Raw genomic sequence first — 13,034 nt, forward strand, 5'->3', positions numbered from 1 at the left:
CTCTCGGTCCCATCCACAGTAAAAAAAAAAAAAAAAAGAAGCCATTTATATAAGAAGGATTATGTGTTTTGAAATCCCTGTGACATAAGAATATGGCCGGTCTTCACAAATGACTGCAGACCTAACGTACAGTATAAGCCATGGCGCATACTGCACATCGCGGCCCCGGCAACGCGGCACCTCGCTGCCCCGTGGGGCAGGAGCCCGCTCGGGCCGAGGGTTACCAAATCCCAGCCTGAGCATAGAAACGGCACAAACACGTCTATGACCCGCGGTGTAAATTACAAGCATGTGTCTTCCGTTGCAAATCTCTGCAGTACACCGAGATCAGCCTTGGCCCGCTGAATGAGCCTTGATAGTTTGTAGGCTACAAAGACAGGAACAGGCACGGGCCGGGCAGCAGCTTGACCTCTGCACCGCTCTGATAAAGCCCTGCGTGACCCTGAGCAGGCATGATCTCTGCTCGCACTTGTGATTTAAAACCCACAAGGTGAAGAAAGCCGTAGAAAAAAATCCCTCAAACCTTCAACTGTGAATCACAGAACTGGTTAAGTTGGCTGTGTAGTGTGGCATCTGTTGTTTCTTAAAAATACGAGAGCTATAGACCTATCAAGGGAAACAAAAAGCACACATTTGCCAGCTGCACGTTGTGTACGGTGGCTGGGGGCAGGAGTTAGAATCATGGGTGTTTGCACTCACAGGGAGTGAGCTGGACAGTGAGTTGTCTCACTGCAGCTGATGGTGGGGGTTCAGGGGCAGGGAAGGGAAGCCATGCAGAAACAGTTGCAGCAGAGCCTCGTGGCTGCTTTCAGCTGTTGAGCAGTTTCTGCCTGGGCTTCTTCAGGCCAGAAATGCCCGAACAGTGTGGCGGACTGGGCTTTAGCCTCACAGCGCCGCGGCTGGTGCTCTGAGGCCTTCTGAAGGCGGATTTATGGTTCCGCGATACACCGACGCAGACCCTACGGCGTAGGGGCGCGCGTGGCCGCGTACCCTACGCCGTAGATACGCCGTCGATTTAACGCGGAACCATAAATCAGGCTTAATCCCTGCCAGTGTCCGCTGGGCACGGAGCAATAACCGGTCTCCTGGCGACACCTAGTGGTCACCTTGTGAAACTGTATAGAAATAAGACCTGGAAACAGGCATTGTGGCATAGAATTGTCAAATTGGTTTAAATTCACCGTACGAATTGTTACAGATTACTTTTGTAATACTGTATTTGACCTGGTCTTTGTACATTTTGACCGTATAGAAACGTAATTCTTGCCATTGTAAGAATGAGATGTGTACCTGCAGTACTCGAGTTGTAAAAAAAATCAGGGGGGATGGTGGATTTTATCATATGAGGACAGATAATTTGTGCTGATTACAAATAATATAATATATTACACATAATAGCAGTGACCAAAACACCTGCAGAAATACTGCAGGAATGACATAGCAGCAGTTAAATGCAGCCTTCTGTAAGCTTTAAATATCCACTGGGCTTACATCAAATACATCAAAACACAACAATAAAAAACACTTTTCTGAACTTATCAATATGACTCTGTCCTTCACAGGATAAGTAAAATGGATCACTGCAAAAACTCAAAATCTTAACAAGAATATTTGTCTTATTTGTCTAATTCTTGTCTCATTTTAGTAAAAAAATCTCATTACACTTAAAACAAGACTCATCACCGGAAAAAACAACAATTTTCACCTGTTTCAAGTAGATTTTCACTTAAAATAAGTAGAAAAATCTGCCAGTGGAAACGTGGATTTTTTTTGCTTGTAATGGAAAGATAAATCTTGTCCCACTGGCAGATTTTCCTACTTATTTCAAGTGAAAATTTACTTGAAACAGGTGAAAATTGTCAAATAAGTTATTTTTCTGGTGATGACTCTAAATGTTGAAATAGCAGTAAAACCACATTCATTGATGAAATGACATAAGGGATGGAAAGGGGGGATGGCAGTTTTACAGGGGGGATGATTTGGACTGTTTTTATTTCAGGGGGGATGCCATCCCCCCTCATCCCCCCTCAACTCCAGTACTGTGTACCTGCTGTACTCTACTGCCCTTACTTTTTAACAACTTGTGCTTTTTATCATTTTACCTCTTTTTTATAATTTTATTTGTTATTTATGTTTTAATTATGTCTTGCTGCTTTTAATGTTGATGTAAAGCACTTTGAATTGAATTGACTTGTTGAAAAATAAACTTGCCTTGCCTTGAAACTGCAATCAAACCGCTGATGAAGTTCACCATCAGACATTCCCAAAACTCTGTAATTTGGTTATTCAGTCTGTTTTTAAATGTTTAAATCAATATTTCCTGTATTTAAAGTTGTGCTTAATTCCTTTTCTCCAAACAATCTGTTCATGGAGATAAATTAAAAGCAGAAAGTGTGCGTTGTTGATGATTACAGGTCAATCCAGGGTTGTTTTTTAAGTCATGAAGTCTGTGCTATACAGTACAATATATGAAGAAGCAGAACTTCTTTTTTTAATTAAATTTATTGCTTTTTAATATCTGCGATGGACTGGTGACCTGTCCAGGGTGTAACCCCTGCCTCTCACCTAAAATGAGCTGGGATAGGCTCCAGCAGACCCCCGTGACCCCGCAAGGGATAAAGCGGGTAAGATAATGAATGAATGAATGAATGCTTTTTAATATATGATTGCTACAGCATTGCTCAAAACATACCTTTAAAACCTTACAGATTTTACCGGACACGTCCTACATTCAGAAGGGGCAGATTTGCTTTCAGTCTCCTCCAGATTGCATGTCGATTTGTCTGAAGGTGTTTATTTATTGTACTAGCGGCTACAAGGAGAATGTCCCACTAGGGGAGTTTTTACCTGCCATTGATATGTAATAACTGCTCGGGGGTTTATGTTCTGGTCTCTGGAAAGATCCTAGAGACAACCTCTGTTGTAATAGATGCTATCAAATTGATTTGAATTGAATTGAAAATGTCTTGTTAAGGAGAAGAATGTTTGAAAAACCTCAAGTCATGTTGTAAATTCCTGATTCTAAGTATGGAATATGATTTCAAACCCTTTTTTTGTTTTATGTTTTAAGATTTGTTGATCCTTTATGACAGTATTTACTTTCCACTGATAACTTAAGGAGCTACTGTATAAAACATATTTACAAGGGGTACATTTGACCATCCTTACTATCTTTTACAATATAAAAGCCTTTATTTAAATAGAAAGAAAAATATTTCTTGGAAAATAGGGGAGGGCAAAATGAAACTTCTTACTTTTTCTTTTTAGAACAATGGATCAAGAAATGATTACTGTTCGTAGCCATCAATATACAAGAATGATCCACATATTTAAAAAGAAAAAATGTCTTTTCCACATGTTGCATATGAAAAAGCCTCCTGAGTGGTGAATGTCATCTGGAGGAAGGTTTTATGATTAGATGAGACGGTGATTAAACTGTCTGACTACAGTGAAGCAAATTATGTATAGGGGAGTAAAAATAATGCAATTAACTCTAAAAACATGCATAGGGTGAATAATAATAATAATAATAATAATAATAATAATAATAGTAATAATAATAATAATAATAATAATAATAATAATAATAATAATTATTATTATTATTATTATTATTATTATTATTATTATCATTATAATTATAATACATTTTATTTATAGGGGCCTTGCATGACACTCAGTTAATATTGTGGCGTGAAGAAAGCAAATATATACTCAAGTGTTACTTAAACAATACAATAGTAAAACATTTTTTTAATAAAATATTAATAGTAGCAATAATATAGAAATAAAGAAAGTTCCATCCACCCAAAAACTGTAAAAAACAAGACACACACACATCTCTTTTTCCAGCCCAGTAATCTAAGGGTGCCATTTAAGATAGTTTGTTGATATTTTATTTACATGTATTTAGTGTTGCCGACTATCATTTGCGTATTAGCTTTATTGAGGAAAGCTTAGTTAAATAACATTACGTTGTTGAATCTTCAATGTTGTTACAAACCTTACTGTTTGAATGTAGTCTAACTCTGAAAAGTAATTTCAGAACCAAACTTTGTACAAACAACACAGATAATGATCTAATAGGCCTATAACACACACAAAAGCATGCTCTCTGTAACGTGTGAACATTTCAAGTTGATCTATACATAAATCATTTTATCTGTCCGATGCAAAGCTACCTTAAATGATGCAAATGTCTCATAAACAGCTATTTAACTTTTTAGGTCCCCATACAGATAAAAGCAGAATATTAGCAGGGAGGATTTCTCCAGGACCCCGGCTTCCTCCTACAGTCCAAAAACCTGCGTACTAGGTTAACTGATGGTTGGGATAGAAACCCCCGTGACCCTGGATAAAACGGGAAGAGACAATGGATGGATAGACTTGTTCAGGATCTGACAGAGCTTAGCATTCCAGCAAGACAATAATCCTGACACACAATAACACTCGCTGTGGAATGACGAGAGCTGGCGAACATTGAGCAATTATTTCAACCTCCTAAGACCTGGTGTACACATATCTGGACGTTTATGTCATAATGTTTAAAAATTCAACCAGGTCTTATAAGGTTAAAAAAGGTAACGTTACAGCCTCAAATCTCTCCACAAATCATATTTCCAAAAATTTGTCAATGTCCATTGACGCTGATGTTAAAATGTCCAACTTTACAGCAAAAACCTATTTGACTAGTTTGCATCCATGATAACTGCCTAGATAGCAAAATATGAGCCAATCAATGTTGATTGCTCACATATTTTTGCACATATTATCCGTTTTTTTTGTGTTTACTATTTTTTCTCTTGTACATTGCTCATTTTTCGACATTTTATATTGCTCTTTTTTTATTATTTAGCTATTTATTGGTTATTTCTATTTTCATTTTTTGTATAAACCGTTGAGCGTGTGTGTGTTTGGCTGCTGCACGATTGAATTTCTCCTCTGGGAGATCAATAAAGTCTATTCTATTCTTCTATTCTCTTCTATTCTATTGATACACAGTTAGGGAGAAATACCCTGACATTTAAATTCTACAAAAAGTGGTCGGTGACAAACAGCATACGTTGATTCAACAATGATTAGACGTTGGCAATAACCACAAAACAACACTGATTCAATGACATCTTTTCAACATTGGTTAATTGGCCAGAACTGGATGATTGACTGATGGCTAATCCACCATCAATCATCCACCGTCACCAAAAATCTACCTTTTTGACCATCATTCAACATTGAATTAACATTTTTCTACCTGGGTGTACAGTGGAAAGCAACATTTATGTATAATTAGAGATCTGGATTTTTTTTTTAAAGTTTTTTTTATTGAATTTTTGGCACGACAAACATCAACAGTATAAATGCACTTGTGAATTATAATGCCTAGGTAAAGGACATTAACAAAGATAGTCCTAAAACAAAGAAACGCACGCAAAAAACAAATCATCAACAATACGCCTTGACTAAGTTACATACAGATCGACCAGATAATACAGTGGAATCCTTATAACTAGACTATTCGCCATATAGATGCACCTCATGTTTCTAACTAGTCTGTGTCTTATCTTCACATCCATCCAGCAGGGTGAAAACAAGTATAGCATACATACATATATACACAAACATATATACATATGTATAAAAACGCCTGCACACAGCAGGGAGAAATAACATTACTGTGGAACCGCAGGGAAATCAAGCCTCTTAATATATGAGAAAATAGGGGCCCATGTGGTGTAAAATGTGTCTGTGCAGCCATTTAATGTGCACCTTATTTTTTCCAACTTCATACAGTTTAAAATAGATTTGATCCAAGAGACATGAGTAGGAGCTGCAGAAGATTTCCATCCAAGTAAAATGAATTGCTAAAAAAAGTAATAAAGGCAATTAAAGCTGGAAGCAGCGATGAACGGGCCCTCCACCCTTGTGCACGTTCAGGCTGCAGTGGAAGCTTGTATGACTTGATGTAGATTCTTCAGGTCTGGACATTTAGCGGATGACACCACCCACAACTCTCTATATCAAACCATTCAAAAGTTATAGCAGAAAATAGGAACTATCAGATATCGACCAATCAGATGAAGGGGCGGGGCTAATTTGCATCAACTAGGTGAAGGAGTCAAAACTGAGTCCGATGACACCACCCACAAGTCTTTATGTCAACGATTCAATAGTTATGGCAGAAAGTAGGAACTATCAAATATGGATCATCAGATGAAGGGTGGGCGTGCTTTTTGGCGTCTAGCGTTGACACGGTAACGCTTTTGACTGAGAAAAGTAATGCGCATGATCGCAGGATGGAGACGCACATTTTGATGTATAACACACCTGGGTGCACGTTACGGTTCGGGCCGTATTAACTGCCGAAGGAATGGCTTAAATTGCGCCAAAATTATACGATTAATTCAAAATGGCCGACTTCCTGTTCGGTTTCGGCCATGGCGCCAAGAGACTTTTCTTTAAGTTGTGACATGATACAGGTGTGTACCGATTTTCGTGCATGTACGTCAAACCGTATTGTGGGGCTTGAGGCACAAAGTTTTCTAGGGGGCGCTGTTGAGCCATTAGGCCACGCCCATTAATGCAAACCATTAAATATCACATTTTTTGCTAGGCCTGGCTTGTGTGCAAAATTTGGTGACTTTTGGGGCACGTTTAGGGGGGAAAAAAGGCCCTCCTTTCGTCGGAAAAATAAAAAAAGAAAGAAAGAAAGAAAGAAAGAAAGAAAGAAAGAAAGAAAGAAAGAAAGAAAGAAAGAAAGAAAGAAAGAAAGAAAGAAAGAAAGAAAAACAATTCCTACAGATACAATAGGGCCTTTGCACTGTAAGTGCTCGGGCCCTAATTACATCTTTACTTGCTTTGGAGAGTTGTTGTGTGGCTGAGAATACCCCAAACAATGCAAATGATAGGGTCTGGTTCAATGTGCATATTACTAATTTCTGGCAGTGTGTTAAAAATGTCTGAGATGTGGATTTTGAGTAGTGGCCGACGCAGCCAGCGGCTATAGCTGCCGTCACTTTTGCTGCCAAGCACCTAGGAGTGTATGAACTTATGTTACGCTGTTAATTTCAAGCGGTCGCTGTGACTGGTTGTGGCTTGGCTTGGAAGGGGTCTGAGGGCAAAGTTTAGCTGAGAGCTAAACAAACACAGTAGCCATTCCTGATTTCACCACTGACATTTGAAACGAGAGGTCCGGTTGTAAATCAGCTCCTCTGCTGGCAAATGTCCCTCCAGTTCCTCGTGCACAGATCGGCCCAAGGAGCCGGGAACCACAACCGCAGGGTTTTAATGGGGGACTGAATCGCGGTGGAGATTCACTTCGATCATCTACTGGCTCTGTGATTTTTAAATTGTCATATGAATTTGATTAAAGAGGAATTGATTTGATTATAAACAAGTACAGAGAACTGACTCATTTAACTTAGTTGGACTTTAACTTTAACTTACTGTATGGCTAGTGTCTCCTTAGGGGACTTTTGTTGGGACTTGGCTCGTGCAAATAAACTCAATTAAAACTGAAATGAATTTTGACTGAACTGAGCCATATTTATGAAGACAACTATCACCGTAGAAACTATCTCTATTTTGTACCAAATGTGGAATAATGGATGCCTCAATATTTTGGGGTTACATTGCATCGTCTGATCTTTATTTTCAAAGATGGACTTTTTGGACTGGGTTTAAAAAAAAAAAAAAAACCTTTTAGTTCTTTCAATCATACCCCAATTAACACTAATTAGGGCCCGAGCACTGTAAGTGCTCGGGCCCTAATGTATCTGTAGGAATTTTTTTAATAATTCTTTCTTCTGACGAAATGAGGGCCTTTTTTCCCCCTAAACGTGCCTCAAAAGTCACCAAATTTTGCACGCAAGCCAGTCCTGGCGAAAAATGTGATATTTCATGGTTTGCATTAATGGGCGTGGCAAAATGGCTCAACAGCGCCCCCTAGAAAACTTTGTGACTCAAGCCCCACAATACGGTTTGACGTACATGCAGGAAAATCGGTACACACCTGTATCATGTCGCAACTTAAAGAAAAGTCTCTTGGCGCCATGGCCCAAACCGAGTTTTTTTTAATTAATCGTCGTCATTTTGGCGAAATTTATGCCATTTCTTCAGCCGCTTCAGAGCCCGAACCGTAACGTGCACCCAGGTGTGTTATACATCAAAATGTGCGTCTCCATCCTGCGACTACGCGCATTACTTTTCTCTTTCAAAAGCGTTACTGTGGCGACACTAGACGCCAAAAAGCGCGCCTCCCCTTCATCTGATTGGTCCATATTTGATAGTTCCCCAAAAGTCACCAAATTTTGCATGCAAGGCAGGCCTGGCGATAAATTGTATATTTCATGGTTTGCATTAATGGGCGTGGCATGATGGCTCAACAGCGCCCCCTAGAATACTTTTCTCCGCCATAACTTTTGAATGGTTTGACAAAAAGACTGGGTGGTGTCATCGGACATGGTTTTGAGTCCTTGACCATAATTGGTGCAAATTAGCCCCGCCTTCTTCTGATTGGTCGATATTTCATAGTTCCTATTTTCTGCGATAACTTTTGAATGGTTTGACATAGAAAGTCGTGGGTGGTGTCATGTCTGATATGCTTATGGGGGGCGGTGTCCATGAGTGCGAGGGCCCGTTCATCGCTGCTTGCAGCTTTAATTAGCTTTTGTTGTTGCATTATTCAATCTAAGCCTTCACCTATTTTTTCCTCCAGCATTGAACATTTAACAGTTGTATTTACACAAGAAGAAATAATTGCTTATGTGTTATCAGCTTAAGTACAATGTGTTTCTTACTGTGACTTTTCAGATGGGATCAGATCATATTTTATGGTAAATTCATGCAGAAAACTTGCAAATTTCATTGGTTTCACATACTATTTCTTGCTACTGGTGTTTAATACTCGGTAATACAATGAAGCAATGCAAATGGAGCTTGTTTTTAAGTGCAGCACTGCTCAAAATAAAGATTGGGAGTAACAGGATGCACGCCGCACAATCCAGAACATCGACTGCATTTGTTCAGAGATACCGACACGTTTAACACATTAGTTGATTAGAGCGTCCATCAGTAAGGACGGCACTCTCATTGGAGCAACAAATGAGCACGTTATTGGACATAAACGCTGTGCTGCTCATGATGACAGAGCATTTCCAAACAGCCCTGATTCAGAGGAGCCTGTTAGGAGCCTGTACTCCCACTAGGGGGTGCTGTTGCGATGTAAACCGTTCAGCACTGATTCACCGCCGCTGCCAAGTCCTCTTATAATCTCTCAGAGAATCAGCAGAGAAACAAATGTTCATGTGTCAACATCATGCAAATTTAATCCCTTGATTGGTTTAAAAAGATAACACCGAATGTGTCATAAAGGAGTCCTAAACCTTTATCATAATATATCTCAAAAGATCAGCAATGATTATACTGCATGTACAAAAATCACTGCTAGCAGTCTTATTGAAGGAATTGAAGGAAAGAAACTGTTAAAATACAAAGGTGGCAATCCTGGCTTTAATTTAATCTCTCTCCTCAGGATGAAAAAAAAATCTTTTTCAAATAGTGAGCAAGGTTGTTGGAATTGATTTAAGTGTCAATGTGAATTAAATGACATGTTTGTAGACGTAAATGCTCATCTGTGTTTGTGAGAGAAGCTGCTGTAGGATGTGTTTGATGTCTCTTACATTTCCAGTGTTGTTGGCGGCTGAGTAGGCAGTTACACAAATGTTGAGCTCTTGTGAAATCATGGTTGTCGTGCTGCTCTTGGCTGTATGTCATGAGTCACCTTATCCGTCTTTTCTCTGTCATTTTAGTGTGTGTTTTTAAGCCAAAATGATGGACATTTTGGCAGAAATTAACTATTAGCCTACATGAAAACAATAAAGTGTGCCCCAGATTAAGCTTTGAGTAAAACCAAAGCCGGCAGTAAGAAGCGTGGGCTTTACTCATCTTTGAGGCTTCTGCTGGCAGCCAACCAGCAGATCCATGGGATTCAGTAATATCCTGTACATGTTTAAAGAGGGGATTTCTGTATGAATGCTTGAAGCAACACCTTCCAGTGGCTGGAAACAGAGTTGCAAGTTAATTTTAGTTCCTATTTAACCCATATAATCAGACCATACTAAATAATAGTATTTAATATGATTTAAACAGCATATTAATCAGGTTTGTAAAACAAAGTTTTTCCATCTCTGTAATATCGCCGATGAGGAACATCCTCTCACAGAGTGATGCAGAAACACTAATTCACCTGTTTGTATCTTCTAGAATAGATTACTGTAATGTGTTATTAGCAGGCTGTCCAAGTAAGTCTCTCCAGTGTTAGCCTCACTCCATTGGTCCCCGTAAAAGTTGAAATCCAATTCAAAATTGTATTACTTGTGTAGAAAACCCAAAACGACCTAGCTCTGTGATATTTGCAAGACCTGATAGTTCCTTATGTTCCTGGCAGAGCTCTCCGTTCTCAGAGTGCAGGTTTACTTGTAGTTATTAGAGTATCCAAATGTAGATTTGGAGGACGGTTCTTCTGCTATCAGGAACTGTTACTATGGAACGAACTTCCAATCTGGGTTAAGGAGTCTGACACCACCTCCACCTTTAAAACTAAAACCTTTCTGTTTAGTAAACCTCTAGTTAGTGTTAGTAAACCTCTAGTTAGTGTTAGTAAACCTCTAGTTAGTGTTAGTAAACCTCTAGTTACTGTTTAGTAAACCTCTAGTTAGTGTTTAGTAAACCTCTAGTTAGTGTTAGTAAACCTCTAGTTACTGTTTAGTAAACCTCTAGTTAGTGTTTAGTAAACCTTTAGTTAGTGTTTAGTAAACCTGTAGTTAGTGTTTAGTAAACCTCTAGTTAGTGTTAATAAACCTCTAGTTAGTGTTTAGTAAACCTCTAGTTAGTGTTTAGTAAACCTCTAGTTAACTATTAATCAAGTGCTATCTCCTACTCTTGTAAGCTCAGAGGAAGGCTGTACGCAGAGACACTTAATTGTAAGCAAGGATTAATTTAATTCTAAAGGACATTGACCTGAAATAGAGTGGTACGTGGTCTGAATGGGCTGAGACATGATGAGACACGTGGCCGCAGTTCTTTCTATTGTTTATGTTGAAGTGAAATGAGCGACACAGTGAAAAGCTGTCAGTGGAAGACGGTGTTCTCCGGAGCTGGAGCTGAACATACATTGTGGTTAGTTGTAAATGACAGAGGTAGGTACCCGGTGGCTTTCACCCCCACTTTCTGCCAGAAGGCCTTGGAAGCTTCAACTAAACGTAGCCACATAGCTCCGCTGCCCGGACTCAGCCAAACTGAGTCTGAAATTTGAAAAGGGAATGAAAAGTTAGCAAAGTTAGTGTCACACTGAATCAAATCTCACATCTTCTGGGAAATGGTCCAGTGTTTCACGCATTCATTCGTCACAGTGTACTTGGTCTGTGATGCTCTTCATTGGCAGTAGGGGTCAGCGTCACATAGGTGTAAATACAGTTATTATATGTAGCCTACGGATCTTATGTTTTTCTTCTCATCACGTTCATGGTCCCCTCATTTTCCACGCTTTTGCTCTTCCTTTGCATCTCCTCTATTTCCGATGAGATTTGGTGAAAAACTCTTTTTCTTACCTCTCTTTTATTTTGTTGCATGGGTCGCTATTACTGCATCTCTGACCGTGGTTCTCCACCTCTGCTTGCTCTCAGCTTATTTCTTAACGGGCAGTATCATTGTCAGTCAAACAAATCAAAGGAGGTGTTGCGTTGCATCTTAATTAAATTTGAGGTGAAGAATAAAAGAAAAATGGCAAGAACAGGAGGAAAGAGGCTGCTCAGCAAACGAGGTGTACATGTGTTGCGAAAAACTGTAAAAAGCTTTGATGTGTCTCTTATCTTGTGGTTGTGATGTGAACAAAGAGAATGAGCTATAATCACCTCGTCACATCAACACACTGAAGGTTTGATTTACACTGCCACTATAATCACAGAGCTATTATAGAAATATATCTCCTCTGGGAAATGTAAATGAGTCACTTTTGCAGTTACACACTCCATACACAGTAATTAGACAAATGACCTGTCGCTATAGCTCTCCACATTTGTGTGGCTGAATAAACAAGCCATCACAGGAAGCAGTGTGAACCTTATTGCTTACAGCGGCTCACATTATTTGCATAAACAGATATCCAGCTAACTCCTTTTTCAGAACGTCTTTTCAGCGTGTTTCAGTCTTGAGTTGGGATCTTTTGCAGATGTTCCTTTGTCTCGTGCTTCTCATGCTATTTTCATTATTTATTTGCTTCTCACCTTTTAAAATTGTGGATTTATCTTTTATTTTGTAGTCTTTTTAGTTTTTATCAACCCTCTTTATATGCTTGCCGGATTGCAGTGAAGCTGTATATTTGTCTAGCTTTTATTTCTTGCTTTGACGCTGTACTTTTGGATAATTTAGGGGAAAACAGAACAAGACGATAGTTTCTGGAGGAGTTTCTGGAGATAATTAGCTCCTCACCTGACAGATTCCACTGTGCTCCTTATGCCGTGATGACCAAGTGTTGAATGTTTTGGTTTGTTCTTTGATGGGGTGAACCTTTTTTTTTTAATATTCAACTCGTGGCAGAAAATTCAGCCATCCAATGCTGTAGCTTGCTGTCCTCCGCTGGTTCCCACACCAGTTCTAAGGCTGGTAAAAGATGGGGTCCATTGACCAGGGCCCTGACCAAATTGGGGCCCTAAGCAAAATGTTATTTGGACAGATGCACATGTCTCTATTTTCTGGATACAAAGTCATCAATGGGGTCGAAAACGTCTTAGCAACATAGATTGGTATAAAACAAGCCGATTTATTAGATATTGGCTAAAGTTTATAGCTTATCTACGAGCACCAACTGGTTATTGTTACAGCCATGGCTGTACCTCCCTCTTCCCCTGTGTTCTCCCCTCCCTTGTGTTTCCTTGTGTCTCTCCCTGTGTTTTGTTCTGTGTGCTGGTGTGGGTGTGGTCATCTGCCACTCACTCTCAGCTCCTGGATTCCTCCACACCTGCCTGCCATCATCTCAT

The sequence above is a fragment of the Cololabis saira genome, chromosome 14, assembly GCF_033807715.1.
Source record: "Cololabis saira isolate AMF1-May2022 chromosome 14, fColSai1.1, whole genome shotgun sequence".
Lineage (NCBI taxonomy): Eukaryota > Metazoa > Chordata > Actinopteri > Beloniformes > Belonidae > Cololabis > Cololabis saira.